The sequence below is a fragment of the Dermacentor silvarum genome, chromosome 5, assembly GCF_013339745.2.
Source record: "Dermacentor silvarum isolate Dsil-2018 chromosome 5, BIME_Dsil_1.4, whole genome shotgun sequence".
Classification (NCBI taxonomy): domain Eukaryota; kingdom Metazoa; phylum Arthropoda; class Arachnida; order Ixodida; family Ixodidae; genus Dermacentor; species Dermacentor silvarum.
The window spans coordinates 175,391,733-175,406,238 of NC_051158.1; positions in this window are offsets into that span (position 1 = coordinate 175,391,733).

Consider the following 14,506-nt stretch of genomic DNA (forward strand, 5'->3'; position numbering starts at 1 on the left):
TTTGGCATGATTATATCCGCCAGACGCCGATGCTTACGCCGATGGCGACAGCGACGCCGACGCCGGATTTTCTGCGACATGGCGCCCTTAATGCTGTCGCGTTAATATATTGCCACGTAGTCTTTTCTTTGTTGCCGTTTTTTAGAAACTGCGGACGCGCGATCTTGTCGTTTACGGCGTTGAGTATTTTTGACGCATGCGCGCAACTATGCGTCTAGCGTGATTTCGAGCGAATGGTGCTCTCGCCTCGTGCCCATTTTCAACTCGACACCTTGATAACAAGCGAGGTGTCCAAGCGTGAAAAAAGACTCAGAATGCCCCGCAATGTGCCTCGAGCGGCCAGTCGCACGGCAATTTTGTTTATATTCGCGGGCATCTTTAATGCTCGGAAAAACACTTATGTAGCACGTACTGAGCAACAGAAAGCTGTCTCGGGAGTTTTTCATGTTGCTCTACAATTTTCTCATTGTCACATTTCATATAATTTTAGTATTTGATATGTTTAATATTATTTAGGACTGATTATGTAATCAGGCGGAATGCAAAAAATAATCTTAGTATCTCCAAGTAACGGCAAACAACATTACCGTGGTTCTGTCCAGCTACTTTGCATTTGGATATTATTAAATGTTGGTGCATGATATTTGGGACACCCTGCATAATACTGCTGAAAGCACGGTACATTTAAAGCCGTAATAATGTAGGCACCAATTCTTGTGAAAATATATTTTCTATAACATTGACAGGAAGACTATGGGTGCGCCTGTTCTTACCTCAAGCACTTTCACCGCGAGTGCTAGTACGCCTTTCTGTGGACAAACAAGCAAGAACAAAACATTAATTACAACACGCCAAAACGTCTCTTTTTAAAGGAAAAAAAAACAACAACTATAAAACCTATTAAATGCTGCTTAGAATCTGCTTTACTGACAGTAAAACACACAAACACATACACAAAATATGTGTTCTGCAATTCTAACTGTGTTATCATATGCCTCAAAACTTCTCCCCTTATGAACTGATCACGCTCGCTAATTTGACGTTAGGAAAGTTCTATCATTTACAAGTGGTTTGAAACATGTGTAATATTGTTCTCTGTGACATTAGCCAAAACTTGGCGTTTTGCTGTGCTATAGTGGGAAATGAACAAAGGCAACAAGGTATCCTTAGCATTGTTTAGGCTGCCTCCGTTAAGTTAAAAAATTCAAATAATAGCTTTGCATTTTCCGCGCCAACAATTGGAGGATGCTTAAGCTTCGCCTTTAAGAGTAGAGCGCGATAGCGTTATCGGGACCCGTTCGCATCACATCGTTCGCCTCCGGCAAGTAGGCTTCATTCACTGCAACACAGAACGTGGGAAAGCCAGCTTACAAAGACCAAGCTTACACCGATCCCTTTAAAGTCGGCTTCACTTTTAAGCAGAAATACATTGCTGGGTTCCTTCAGGGGCAATATAAGTCACCTTCTATTGAAATGGGAAGGCCCTAGCACATTTTCCCATTATTTTATTAATTGTTTTCTATTGCCTCGACGCGCGCGTGTGTTCAAAAAGCGTATTTGGCAGGCCAAGTCCAAATTTGACCTGCCGAGGATGTCAGCGCCACCGGGTAAGATTTTCGCAAGTAGTTACCCGAGTGAGCCGGTGTTTTTATGGTAGAAATGCTAGCAAACGAGGTTTGTGTTTGCGGTTCCTCGTAACAGAATTGTTTTTTCTTGTACATTGAGATAACCGTCCGACGCCACATGTCTGTAGGTTGTGCTTAAGTGGAATTTTACTATTTTTCTGACGGATTTCACTGTGAGAAATTCAATTTTTGTTCACCAAAACCATGCACCACAACGAAGGGCCTGCGCGGTCGGGGTGGTTCGGAATGATTTTCTCCTGCACTGACACTTTGCGGATGCGGTGGTTGCGGATGACTTTTTTCCGCCACGGACGATGCCGACGCCATTTTTTCTGCGACACGAGGCTCTTAACGCTATCGCGGTAAAACTACGGTATGATCATGGCAGACGCAGTGGTGGTGGACTCCAGGGTAATTTTCATCACCTGGGGGCCTTTATTGTCCACCCGATGCCCTGGTTACTGGGCGTTTTTAACAGCGAACACTGTTTAACGTGCGCGTTTGCCGTCAGTTGTACGATGGAAACCTCGCCGAGTGCTGGCGTCACGTGCGTCGCACGTGGCGTCGTCGCAGGGCGAGGTTACCACCCTCTCCCAGGTTACACTCGCCACCGCTTAGCGTTGATAAGTGGTTCTTGAGGGAAAGGGAAAGGGTTGGCGCTATCTTCTGCAGCCCTTGAGGGAGCACGGCTCAGCGCCAAACCGCTTAGCGTTGCGGAGCCTCCCAACGGCCGCACCACCCTCGCCCCATGCTCGCGCCGCAACAGCCGCGCCACAGCTGCGTCACTGCACAGGATAAAAGCTTCGTGTCGTCGCGGCGAGGCGACAGTGCGCCTCGCACCACGGCTTTTCCTTTCCGCCGCCGAACAGGCCGGACGTGTTTCGAGCGAGCTCCTCAACAACGACCACCACCAAGGCCACGAGCAGGGAAAGCGGCGTCCGTCTCGGCTCCCTTTTCTCCTCGACCTGGCGGCCGGCCAATGACTCCGACCATTTTCGACCTTTTCGAACCCTTGTGATCTGCTACGCCACCGACGCGCTAAGCATAGCGCGCAACGCTCGACTCCGAGCGCCTGCGCAACGCGCAGCTGCGTTCCACGCCACACCTGCGGCCGACGCCGCCCGTTTTCACCACCTCCGCCGAAACCGTTTGTGACCATCCAAGCCGCCGACATGGCATACCAAGTCGAAGGCGTCTCCATCACCTCTGCTGAGCTAGAAGCCGACTCACGATGGATCCGTGGCGTGAAAGCACACCGTGCAGCCGCGGCCCACCAGGCCATCGCCTCAACGCCGCCTGCCTCGCCCCCATCCAAGACCCCTACTCCACCGCCAGCCATCACCCCCAGCACTACCACTCTCCGTCGTCACGCTCCCCTCCCTCGTCTCCCAGCAGAGGACTTCAAAAACGTTTTCAGACCGGGAGGGGGGCTTGACCTCCGCACTACCACTAACGGAGCCCTGCTACAAATCCTCTGCACGCTTGCCACCATCGACTATGCCACCGCCCGCACCGCCGACCGTGTACGGATCAATCCGTACAACAACTCCCTGACTATCAGCACCCCGTCTGAACCCCGCGCTCGTCTCTACCTTCGGGTATCGGAACTCCGCCTGGGTCCCACCTCTTACCCCCTGCGTGCCTACATGGCAGCACCCGACAACGCCCTCCGCGGCATTATATACAACGCCGTGGACTCCCAAACCCAGGACGAGATCGTCCAAGATCTACAAGCCATGAATGTCAACACCCCCTACGCCATCGCCGACGCACGCCAGATGGGGCGCAATCTATCCTCATCACCTTCGTCGGCAGTACAACACTCCCCAGTGCCATCGTCTTCAACTGCGCGATCTACCGCTGCCACCCGTTCCGCTCGAAAGCCGAGGCCTGCACTAACTGCTGGGCTCCCGGCCACCGCGCGGACGTGTGCACGAAGCCCAAATCCACCCTCTGTCACCGCTGCGGCCAGGCTCACAAGGCAGTCGAGCCCCCAACCTGCGTCCCCTGCTGCATCTTGTGCAGGGGAGCCCACGTCACGGGCTCGCGTCCGTGCAAGCTCCGGTTCGACCGGAACGGCCCGTCGTCACCTCCGGCCACCTCTAAGCCTCAGCCTCCCCCACCAGCGCCACCCACCGGGCCCATCCACAAGACCTCTCGGCCTTCCCGCCGCCGCTCTCCCTCCCGTGGTGCCCGGTCTGCCAGCCGCCACCGCTCCGTCTCCTTCCCGCCTCTGCCCAGGTCCGAGGCGTCCACCGCCCCCACCACCACATCACCGGTAAGCTGGAAATCGCAGCCTCACACGTCGGACCCCCAAACCGCGGCCCTCAAGGCCACTATCGCTGCCCAGCAGCTACAAATTCAGGAGCTGTCGCGCATGTTGCAGGCCGCGCTAGCGCGTCTGTCCTCCCCCGCTCCTTCTCCTTCTCCTTGCCCAGCTACCACACCTTCACAAACGCCGCCTCAGCTGGCGCCAGCAGAGGAGCCAATGAACACGGCACCCTCGGCTGCGTCATCGCGCGCCTCCTCTCCCACCCGCCACCCCCCGCACAAACGCCGATCAACCTCTTCCGATGACGTAGCGCCCGAGCGTGACATCGTTCGCAAAACAACCTCCTTCTTGGAGGCGTTTGAGCAGCGCGTCATGGCGCGCTTCGTGCGACTTGAGGATCGCATCGCCAGTGTCGACAACCGCGTGGCCACCATCGAATCCCACCTTACCGCCCTAGACGCCAGGGTCGCGGTCCTAGAGGCCCGAGAGAGCGCGACTGAGGCCACCCTCGCGCACCTCTCGCTCCCCGCCCCCCTCCACCCGGCACCTACCCCAACTCCGTCCGGTGACCCCGCCATCCATCATGGCCAGACACCCCCCGCACCTTAATCTCTGGCAGTGGAACTGTAGGGGGTTCCGCGGCAAGCGGAGCACCCTGCAGCTCCACCTCCAGAACATCCTCCCGACACTCTCCCCTCTGTCCTAGCACTCCAGGAACCCCTGGCTCCCGTGAAGCTGCGCGACTACACCTCCTTTCATTTTTCTTCTGAGACCCACCCAAACGTTGCCACCCTGGTGCACCGTAACCTTGCTGCCGTGCTGCACCAGCTGGACGTTTCAGGCTGTGCCCATCTCCTCCTCGAAATCCTTCCCCGCCGTCGCACTGAGGCAAGCCTCTTTGTTCTCAATGTGTACAGCCCTCCCAAAGCCCCTTCAGCCCCTCTACTCCTCGTCCTCCGCAAAGCGCTCTCCTGCGCTGGCCGCAACGCCATGGTCGTTCTGGGCGATTTCAACGCACCTCATACTAGCTGGGGCTACCCCCAGAACACCCGCAAGGGCCACTCGCTCTGGACTTTCATCCACAATGAATGTCTTTCCGTCCTTAATGACTTCGCTCGCCCCACCAGGATCGGATCCAGTGTCCAACGAGACACCAATCCGGACCTTACCCTCGCCAAAAATGTAGCCGATTCGACCTGGTCTAATACGGGAGTCTCCTTCGGTAGCGATCACTACATCCTCTGCACCACTTTCCCTCTCCCCTCCCTTGCTCGCACCTCCACTCGTCTCAACCAGATAGTTGACTGGGACCGCTTCCGTTCCACTCGTCTTTCTACTTCTTCCTCTGCTCCTATCATCGATCTCTCTGCCTGGACTGCGACCCTTTTGGCAGACGTCCATACTGCCACATCCACACTCCCTGCAGCACCACACTCCACCACGGCAGACAGCCGTCTACTGCACCTTTGGGAGGCCTATCACGCTGTCCACCGCCGGTGGCAGGCTCAGAAACACAATCGCCGCCTGCGCCTCCGTTTGGCCCGGCTCGCGTCGGACATGGAGGAGCACTGCTCCTCTCTTCTTCGACAACAGTGGGGCCAGACATGCGACCGCATGGCCGGCAACCTGGGTCTCCGCGACACGTGGTCACTTCTCAGGGTGCTGCTAGACCCTACACACACCAAAGCTTCCCAGCGCAAGGATATATCCCATCTCCTTCACTCCTCCCCACTCACCGATACTGACTTCCTGGCGGCCCTCCGGGACCGCTACCTCTGCATCGACCCCCCTACAACTCTTCCCGCCTACACCGGTTCCCCCAACCCTGACCTTGAGGCGGACATCTCCCGGGGAGAGGTTCGTGCGGCGCTACTCACGCTCCGCACCACTTCGGCCCCGGGGGCGGACCGCATCACTAACAACGCACTCCGAAACCTAGATACCCCCTCCCTCGAAGCCCTTACTGACCTTCTCAATGAGCATTGGCAGGCTGGTACTCTTCCTTCCTCCTGGACCCATGCACGTGTCTCTTTCATCCCCAAACCCGGTAAACCTATTGCCCTCGAGCACCTCCGCCCCATCTCTCTCACCTCCTGTCTCGGCAAGCTGTTCGAGCACGTCATCCTGGCTCGCCTCCAGACCTATCTGGATCATCATGACCTATATCCGGACTCTATGTTCGGCTTTCGTCCCCAGTTGTCCACCCAGGATGTCATGCTCCAGCTTTCCGAGGATGTCCTACACCCCTCCCACCACAAACGCGCTCGAGCTATCCTGGCGCTGAACCTTACCAAAGCATTCGACAATGTACACCACACCGCCATTTTGGACGCTCTCTCCTCCCTTCATGTCGGACCCCGTGTCCATGCTTACGCGACCGCTTTCCTCGCCCACCGCACGGCCGAGATCTCGTACGGCCCACTTTCTTCTCCTTCTTTCTCCCTTGGCAACAAGGGTACTCCCTAAGGCTCTGTCTTGTCCCCTCTTCTATTTAACGTCACCCTCTTCCCGCTGGCACGTGCACTACGCACTATCCCAGCTCTGTCTCATGCTTTCTACGCCGATGACATCACCCTATGGGTGACCATCGGCAATCTTGGCGACATGGAGACCACTCTCCAGGCGGGCGTGGACGTGGTGGCGACTCACGCCCGGTCTGTCGGGTTGAGCTGCTCCCCGGCCAAATCGGAGCTTTTGATCTTTCTGCCTCGGGGGATGGCCCCCCTGTCGCCTTCTCCACTCACAGTCTCCCTTGACGGCACAGCCATTCCCCTCGTCTCTACTCTCCGCATTCTCGGACTCTTTCTTCAGTCCAATGGCAAGCACACCACCCTCATCACTCGACTCACAAACACTGTACACCAGACCATCCGCCTAATACGCCGCATTGCCAACCGTCACCACGGCATGCGCGAACACGACCTCCGCCGCCTAGTCCAGGCCTTCGTTCTCAGCCGCTTCATCTATTCTCATCCGTATATTTTCCTTTCACGCACCGAGGAAGACAAAGTCAACAGCCTCATTTGTCAGGCATATAAGTCGGCCCTGTCTCTTCCCACATCTACTTCAACGGCTCGGTTACTGTCGATGGGCGTCCACAACTCCCTTACAGAGCTGACGGAGGCCCATCGGACGGCCCAGCTCCTCCGTCTCTCCCGCACTCGGCCTGGTCGCGCACTCCTCTCTACCCTTAAACTCTCCCCTCTTACCCCTCTTCCCACCTCACTGCCCATCCCTTCCCACGTCTACTCCCTGCTAACCGTTAATCCCCTCCCTAAGAATATGCACCCTGAACACCACCCGTCCCGTAGAGCAGCGCGAGCCTCCGCGCTCTGGCGTCAGTACGAACGGCAACCCGCCGTGGCTTACGTGGATGCCGCCCCGTACCGCCACTACCCAGCCCATGCCCTTGCAGTCACTGACAACTCTTTTCGACCCACTCTTACTGCCTCAGTATACACTTCGACCTCGGTCGAGGCCGAAGAGGCAGCTATTGCCCTTGCCATCACGCAAACCTCCGCGGAATACATTTTCAGTGATTCCAAGCCTGCAGTCTACAACTACGCGGTTGGACGGGTGGTATCCCCGGCCTCCGGTATCTTGCGTTCCGACACTGTTCCCTCTCGCCCAATCCAAATCATCTGGGTGCCCGCTCACGCGGCCCATCCTGGCAACGAGGCGGCCAATTCCATCGCTCGCGATTCGACTGACCGAGCAAGCCCGCCCCCGCCGGGAATGGATACGCGCGATGCGCTCCTCACGTACCACGATATCACCTTGCACTACCGCCTATCTCGTCTCACCTTCCCCCCACCGCACAAATCCCTTTCCCAGCACCACCAACACTTGTGGCGCCACCTTCAGGCCCACACCTTTCTTACTCCTGCACGTCTTGCCCTCTTCCACCCCGGGACGTACTCGCCGGCCTGCCGCTTATGTGACAGCTCCCGCGCCGATTACGATCACATCTTATTCTCCTGCCCGGCACACTTGCCCCCTGCCTCTTGGCACCTAACCAGTCCGCAGCAGTGGGAGGCTGCTTTGTCCAGCACGGAGCCGGATCTCCAACTCCGGCTGGTGACCTGGGCAGAGGACGTCGCGACTAGGCACGGCCTGGACGCCACAACCGGCAGCCTGAAGGCCGCCCACAACGCTGCTTTTTAATTTTCATTACTTCGGGCCTTCTCAATAAAAGTTTTCCACCACCACCACCTCGCACCACCGCGCCGAGAACGTCGCCATCTTTGTGGGACAGCCGAAGAAGATCGTCACTTCTGATAAAGAGGAGGCGCGGCGTAAAAAGCGCCGTGCGAGAAAGGGTTAGAACACTGCGTGCCGACTCTGAGTACCGATACTGAGGTACGGTGGCTAGATGGGTAGGTGGGCCGACCGGCGCGTCTGGAGCGTAGTTCACCGCTTCTCCGCGTCATGACGCAAAATTGGCGCTGCGGTCAGTAGAACGGTTTCGCAGCGCGCGTCGTCTGCTACAGGGGGCCGGCGGCGAGCAAAAAAAATCAAGCCCGTATTGGAATAGTTGTATGTCGTCTGTTCGTGTCGTTTGCAAATGTGAAGAGCTCCGGGTCTCTCGTACTGTTTGCAAGTTCCTAAGCGATGTGGAATGCTCCAGTTCGAAAAAATGACCGACGAGATTAGCGGCGGCATTCCTCCACCAAAGAAGACCACCAAGGAGGCTTAATGCTTCGCTCCGAACTGCAAGTAGGGCTCTAAATTTGTAAGACAGCGGAAATGTTCGCCCCGGGCTGTTCAGTAGATTGCTAAATATCGGCGACGTTAATGAGCAAGCAGTAACCAAAAAGCGTACGTCGTTGAGCTCCTCGATCGACATTGGAAATTTGCAAGCCGCACATGAGGTGCTCAGCGCCTGCGACATCGAGCACCGCTGCTCTGCTACAGGGAAAAGGAAAGTGAATCTAGGCTTATATTCTATATAGCAGGCTATGTAGCAAGGAAGTTCCTGCAAAGAACCAAGTGCTCCGATTGCTCAGGGGCATTACTGAATTACTGAATTCAACAGAGAGAGAGAGAGACGTTTTAATGGCAGAAAGGTGGAAAAATTCAACAGAATTCAACAGAATGAGTAAGGTCAGGGCTGTTGCTCCCTTCTGAAGCACTAAAAAAACTGTTAGCATCGCTCGAAGACGCCTTCACGCTGTACTCTAGTTTAAAGGAGTTGCAAAGGAACAGTATCGCCGACTTTGCCTCCTTTCCGCAGCTGAATCCTCCGAATTTGATCGGCTGTGAGTGGCACAAGAAAGAGTTCACAAACAATGTTGTGAAGATCTATTGAATTACACGCCTTTACTTTCTTGTCAAGGGCAAGAACATGGCGCGCGAAAGCAACAGGGAGAAGAGGAAGAACCTGAAGTGGAGGCCTGTGCTGTGAATAATGTTATGATGTGGTGGGCCACCGTTTGTGTTGGCCCACCAATTTATCTTGGTGCGTCTGCTGACTCAAGTTACGAGAACTTTTCTTGTATTTTAAATATATTCATGAATCTAGCCCAAGACGTATTGCTTTATTTTATTGCAAACAAACAGTCAACCATATGCACTTACCAACACAATTCGTCTCGTAACAATTGAAATACCGTAGCTGAGGCAGCAAGAAACACAATAGCTGTATTTCTCTAAATTCAAACATTAGAACTCACTAAATATCCCGTAAACACGTTACCATATACCGTATAAAACCATTGCGGTATTGTTTTATGCAGGGAAAAAAGCATCAACGTATTTAACGCAATCGGCTGGAGAGCCGCGTTTATACCAATATATGTGACCAATCGCCAAACTAGAAAATTGACTTCAGCATATCGTGTTTTCTGACTAGACGACAGTAACAAATTACCCATTCTGGCTTTGCCTACACTGCTCAAAACGGCATTACATAACGCGTACTTCACAGTTAGAGCACAGGCAGCGATACTATCAAACACGCTGCTCGTCTACACAGCGCAGCCGTCGTTGCGCGCAGCTGAACCGTTATACTGTCCGCAGCGCCACTTCCGCGTCATGATGCGGAGAAGTGGTGAACTACACTCGGCCGGCACACCTACCCATCTAGCCACCATAACTCAGGGTCGGCTAAATCTGGCTAAGAACGAGCCAAGCCAAACCAAGTTAAGCAAAGGAAAGCAAAGTTAAAGCTAGGGAAGGACCACCAGCTTCGCTGTTTTCTCAGTCTTCGCACCACTTAGTGTAAAGGTGCCCCCATTAATTTTTTTTAATACGCTCCCATAGAAATGTGGCTTCAGTGGGAAAATTTGATCCCGAGACCCCTTGCTTAGCAGCGCAGTGCAATAGTCGCAAAGCCACCACGTTGGGTCATGTGTGTCGACATGCTGTTTTTATTTGATGCACTGCTAGTGAGAGATAAAAGCATCAGCCGGAGCCTCATACACTATCCAAATATAGTCACTTCAAGTTGGAAACTCATAGAGTAGTATGTTATATATAAGAGAACGTCCACCCCACATGAGAAAATTGGCCGCCTGTAGAAGAGAAAAAAGGTATTATTTTTATCGTTCTTTGCTTTTCCTCATTTCGCAGAACAAGCATGTACATTTTGGCAACGCCAGTGCTGCGATGGCGTAAGGTCTGCTCATACGAGATGATGTCAGAATCTTGATGCAGTTCAACAGCATTCACCAGTGAAATAGCCATTCTCAGTTATTCTCTATTTTAGTGCACACTTAATATAGGACGTAGCCACACAAATGTGATGGTGGAGTAGGTGTGAGAACCAAGTTCAAAAGCTACTCACGGCAACAATTGCAAGCACTTCAACTTTGCCGAGCGCTCGCTATTCGATGCGTATTGGCAAGTGAAGTGAAACAGCAAAGCTGATTTTCGGCTTTACAATGCGTTTAGCACCTGGAATTAGAGTTGCAGTGGGTTCGGTGGACAACATTTTCAGCCTTTTACTCAGTATGAAAAATTGCATGTCCGCTGATTACATAGAATATTGTTCGACGCACTTTTTAGAAATAATGACAACCTGTGCACCATACTTCTCGTCATTAGAGGGTTGTCCGTAAAATAAGGCTTCCAATAATTTTTTCACATTAGAGGGTTGTCCGTAAAATAAGGCTGCCAATAATTTTTCACAATGAAAAACATGTTTGCTGCCGTTTAATAATACAAGCCTAGGCTTTCTCCTATTTTTCAAGATAATCGCTGTTGAGATAAATGCATTTTTGCATGCGGTGTACCATCTTCTTTATGCCCGAATCGTAGAACTCTCCCGCCGCGCCCTGAAGGTAGCTTAAAACCTCTTCTTTCAGCTCCTCTCCGGTTCTCATATGCCTCCCACCCAGGTATTTCTTCAATTCAGGGAAGAGAGGGTAGTCACTTGGGGCTTTGTCTGGACTGTAGGGCGGGTGTGTGATAGTAACGCATCCAAATTTGTTGAAGAGATCGTTTGTTACACGGGCAAGTACGGACGAGCGTTGTTCTGATGGAAACGCACTCCCTTCGTGAGCATGCCTCTGCTCTTGTTTAGAATCGTGCGGCGAAGGTTCTTCAACGTCCCACATAAGCGGTCCGCATTTATTGTTGTACCGGCATGCATGAATTCGCACAACAATAAGCCCTTCCTGTCCCAAAAGACGCTCGCCATCACTTTGCCGGCAGACAATGTTTGAAATTCCGCGGCTTCGGCGATTCTGGATGTTTCCACTGACGCGATAGTTGTTTCGTTTCCGGTGTCATGTAGTGGTCCCAGGTCTCGTCCCCAGTGACAATAGAGTCCAAGAAGTCCTCGCCATCGGTTTCATAGGCCTGAAGAAATTCGCGGACCGCTTCAACACGTTGCCGTTTGTGGTCTTCCGTAAGCATTCTTGGGACCCACCTCGAACAAACCTTGGCATACCCCAAATGGTCTGTCAAAATTTTCTCGATGCATGTCTTACTGACATCAGGGATCATCTCGCACAGCTCCCGAACCGTCACCCTTCGATTTTGCAGCATTGTTCCCCTTTCGCAATCGTTTCGTCCGAAACCGATGGCCGTCCAGAACGCTGTTCGTCATGGACTTCTGTACGTCCGTCTTTGAATTATCTGCACCATTTTCGCACGCGTTGTACGCTCATGCACTTTTCTCCGTAGACTTAACACAGTTGGGAATGAATGTCCACCGGTGCAGTGTTCTTATTGCGATAGCGATTATGTGGACACTTCAAGTGGATTTCTGCCATCGCTGTCGTCGTCGCCGTGACGTTCGGTATAAAGTCCAAGGGCAATAAAATCGCCACCACGCGCCGTATGCTGTATGTGCCAGTGAAAGCGCGCCAGTGAGGTTCCGTGTAAAGTCCAAGGACGAGAAAATCGTCGCCTCGCACCATATGCTTTCTGTGTGTGTGAAAGCGCGCGAGGGACGCGCGCTTTCACGGAGAGCGAACGCACGGTAGAGCGCAAACGCGACCGTCGCTTGAAAGGCCGTGGGGGGATGGGAGAGAGGGAGGGATAGGGGGTTGTGCTGCGGCACCAACGGCGCAAGAGAAACTGGCGACTCAGTCTCACACGCGAAAGGAGGAAAGCGGGAAGGCAGCGCGGGAGGGAGGAGGGGCGGCTTCTACTCTGCCCGCAACTGCGTACTTGTACCTCACCCGGTTGATGCCGTCGCCCTCACCGTATTATGAAAGCGATCTGCAGACGGCTCATAGCTTTTTATGCGCTGTGCGTTCGCTGCTCAGTTTACGTTGAAGCGATAGACCGCATGAACATTCGCTGCGCGTGCCGCAGCTGCGCTTGCTCACGCCAGCGTTTTCACAGCAGTTGTCTGCGGGCGTTGAGTATAGGATCTATTCATGTTTACTTGTGCGCGCTGACACCATGCTTGTCAATTCAGTTAGTAAGCGATTGTGTCTAAGTTTATACAGCTGATAAAACTACTTTCCTTACTCCGTATAACTGTCTACTAATTTCCTATCGCAATTGATGCTTTGCTTTTCGGGCGAAACTGCGACTTTTTTGCACACAAAAATGAATCACAGAGCGTAATTCGCATCTGGCGGGAGAAGGGAGTGGGAGCTCCATCTCTAACGGCTGCCAAGCCAAGACTGAGCGTCGCAGACAGCTCGCAGGCCGGTGACTGGGAGAGGGGGAACCAAGCTAAAGGTCAGTGTCGCCGGATCCCGCGTAACAGCATTCCTCGCTACTGCAGCTCCATGGTAACCTTATATTACGGACCACCTCGTATAACACCCACAACCAAAGCCCAGTAAGTTGCCGGTTGGTTAAAATGTTATCATTTTACTTTCTATAAAGACAGAAAAAATGAAATTAGAAAATTGCTGTAGTTCCTGATTTATTTATTTAGCTATTTTACCCTCAAGGTGAATATGTACATTACAGAGAGGAGGGGCAAAATTATGACAAAAAGTGATAGGCATACTAAAAATCAAGAACGTGACACAGGAATACAAAAATCATTACCACGGTAAATACAGTTGATATACACAAAGTGAAGAAAAGCGAAGAAGCCTCAGACGCTTGAGGCATTTCCAGACGAGATTCTTGTCATTGAAGAACGCTACAAGTTCCAGCATAAAAGCGTGGCTGCAGGGCCGTGCTGTCCACTGATGGTACATATCCGGACAAGAAATGGACAGTGAGAAATAAGCCACATCGTGCATTTCTCCGCCACAGGAGTTCAGCATACCGATGTGATTTGCTCGTTTTCCAACAGTCCGCCAAAAGTTCTCCAAAAGTGTCTCGACGCGTCGGAGAGGTCTGGGAGAGAGTGGCCTCGGGTTGACCGAGATGATGCAGGCACAGCATCGAAAACACTGATGGTGAAGTGGTAGGAGACAGGGACGTCTTGCGAGGGAGCTGTAGAAGGGACCCAGGCGTCCACGGGCCTTGGGGCAGCAGTCCAAGCCTGACAAAGTCACGAAGTATGGGAAAACACTGGCCGGCTTTTGCCTAGTAGAAGTCAGTGTGAATCGGCCTTTTTTTATTTTTTTGCTTTCTCTTCGGTTTGGGTCTATTGTTATCTCATGATTGGTCTCCTTCGGAGCTGCATGAGTTTATTTTTTTAAATTTTTTCTACCGATTTGTTCGTTGGAATACAGTGGAATTCTGCTATTGGCTCACTTTCTTTTTTTTATTTGCGCACTTCTGTGCTTGGCACTTCGTCGTCGTCGTTTCTTCCGAAGTGCTGCACTTGTAGCCTCACCTCGTCGTTTTTCATTTCTTCTTTGCATCAAAACTGTAGACGCTCGTGCACTTCACTCATCACAACAACCAATTTTAAGTTTGCACAACAATGGGGATCTTAAATTAAACAGCATTTCCCATTATTTTAGGTGCTTTGGTACGAAGATCTCGAGCGTTCGGACAGTAGATCGCCAAATTACACACTTTCTCCAACATTGGTCACCTCACTAGCCTGGAGCATATCATCGTGCAGCTCACCACGAAACAGCTTAGAAGGCAACCCACAAGGGCAGGTCATCCAGGCTTTTAAATGCGTCGTCGTCAACACCCATGTGGGCAGAATATTAGGAGTCGTACGTTGTGCTGCGTCGCCGGCAGGCGACATGCTTCAGGGGATCATTGAGTTGTGCAGGTAGAAAGCATTAGGTCT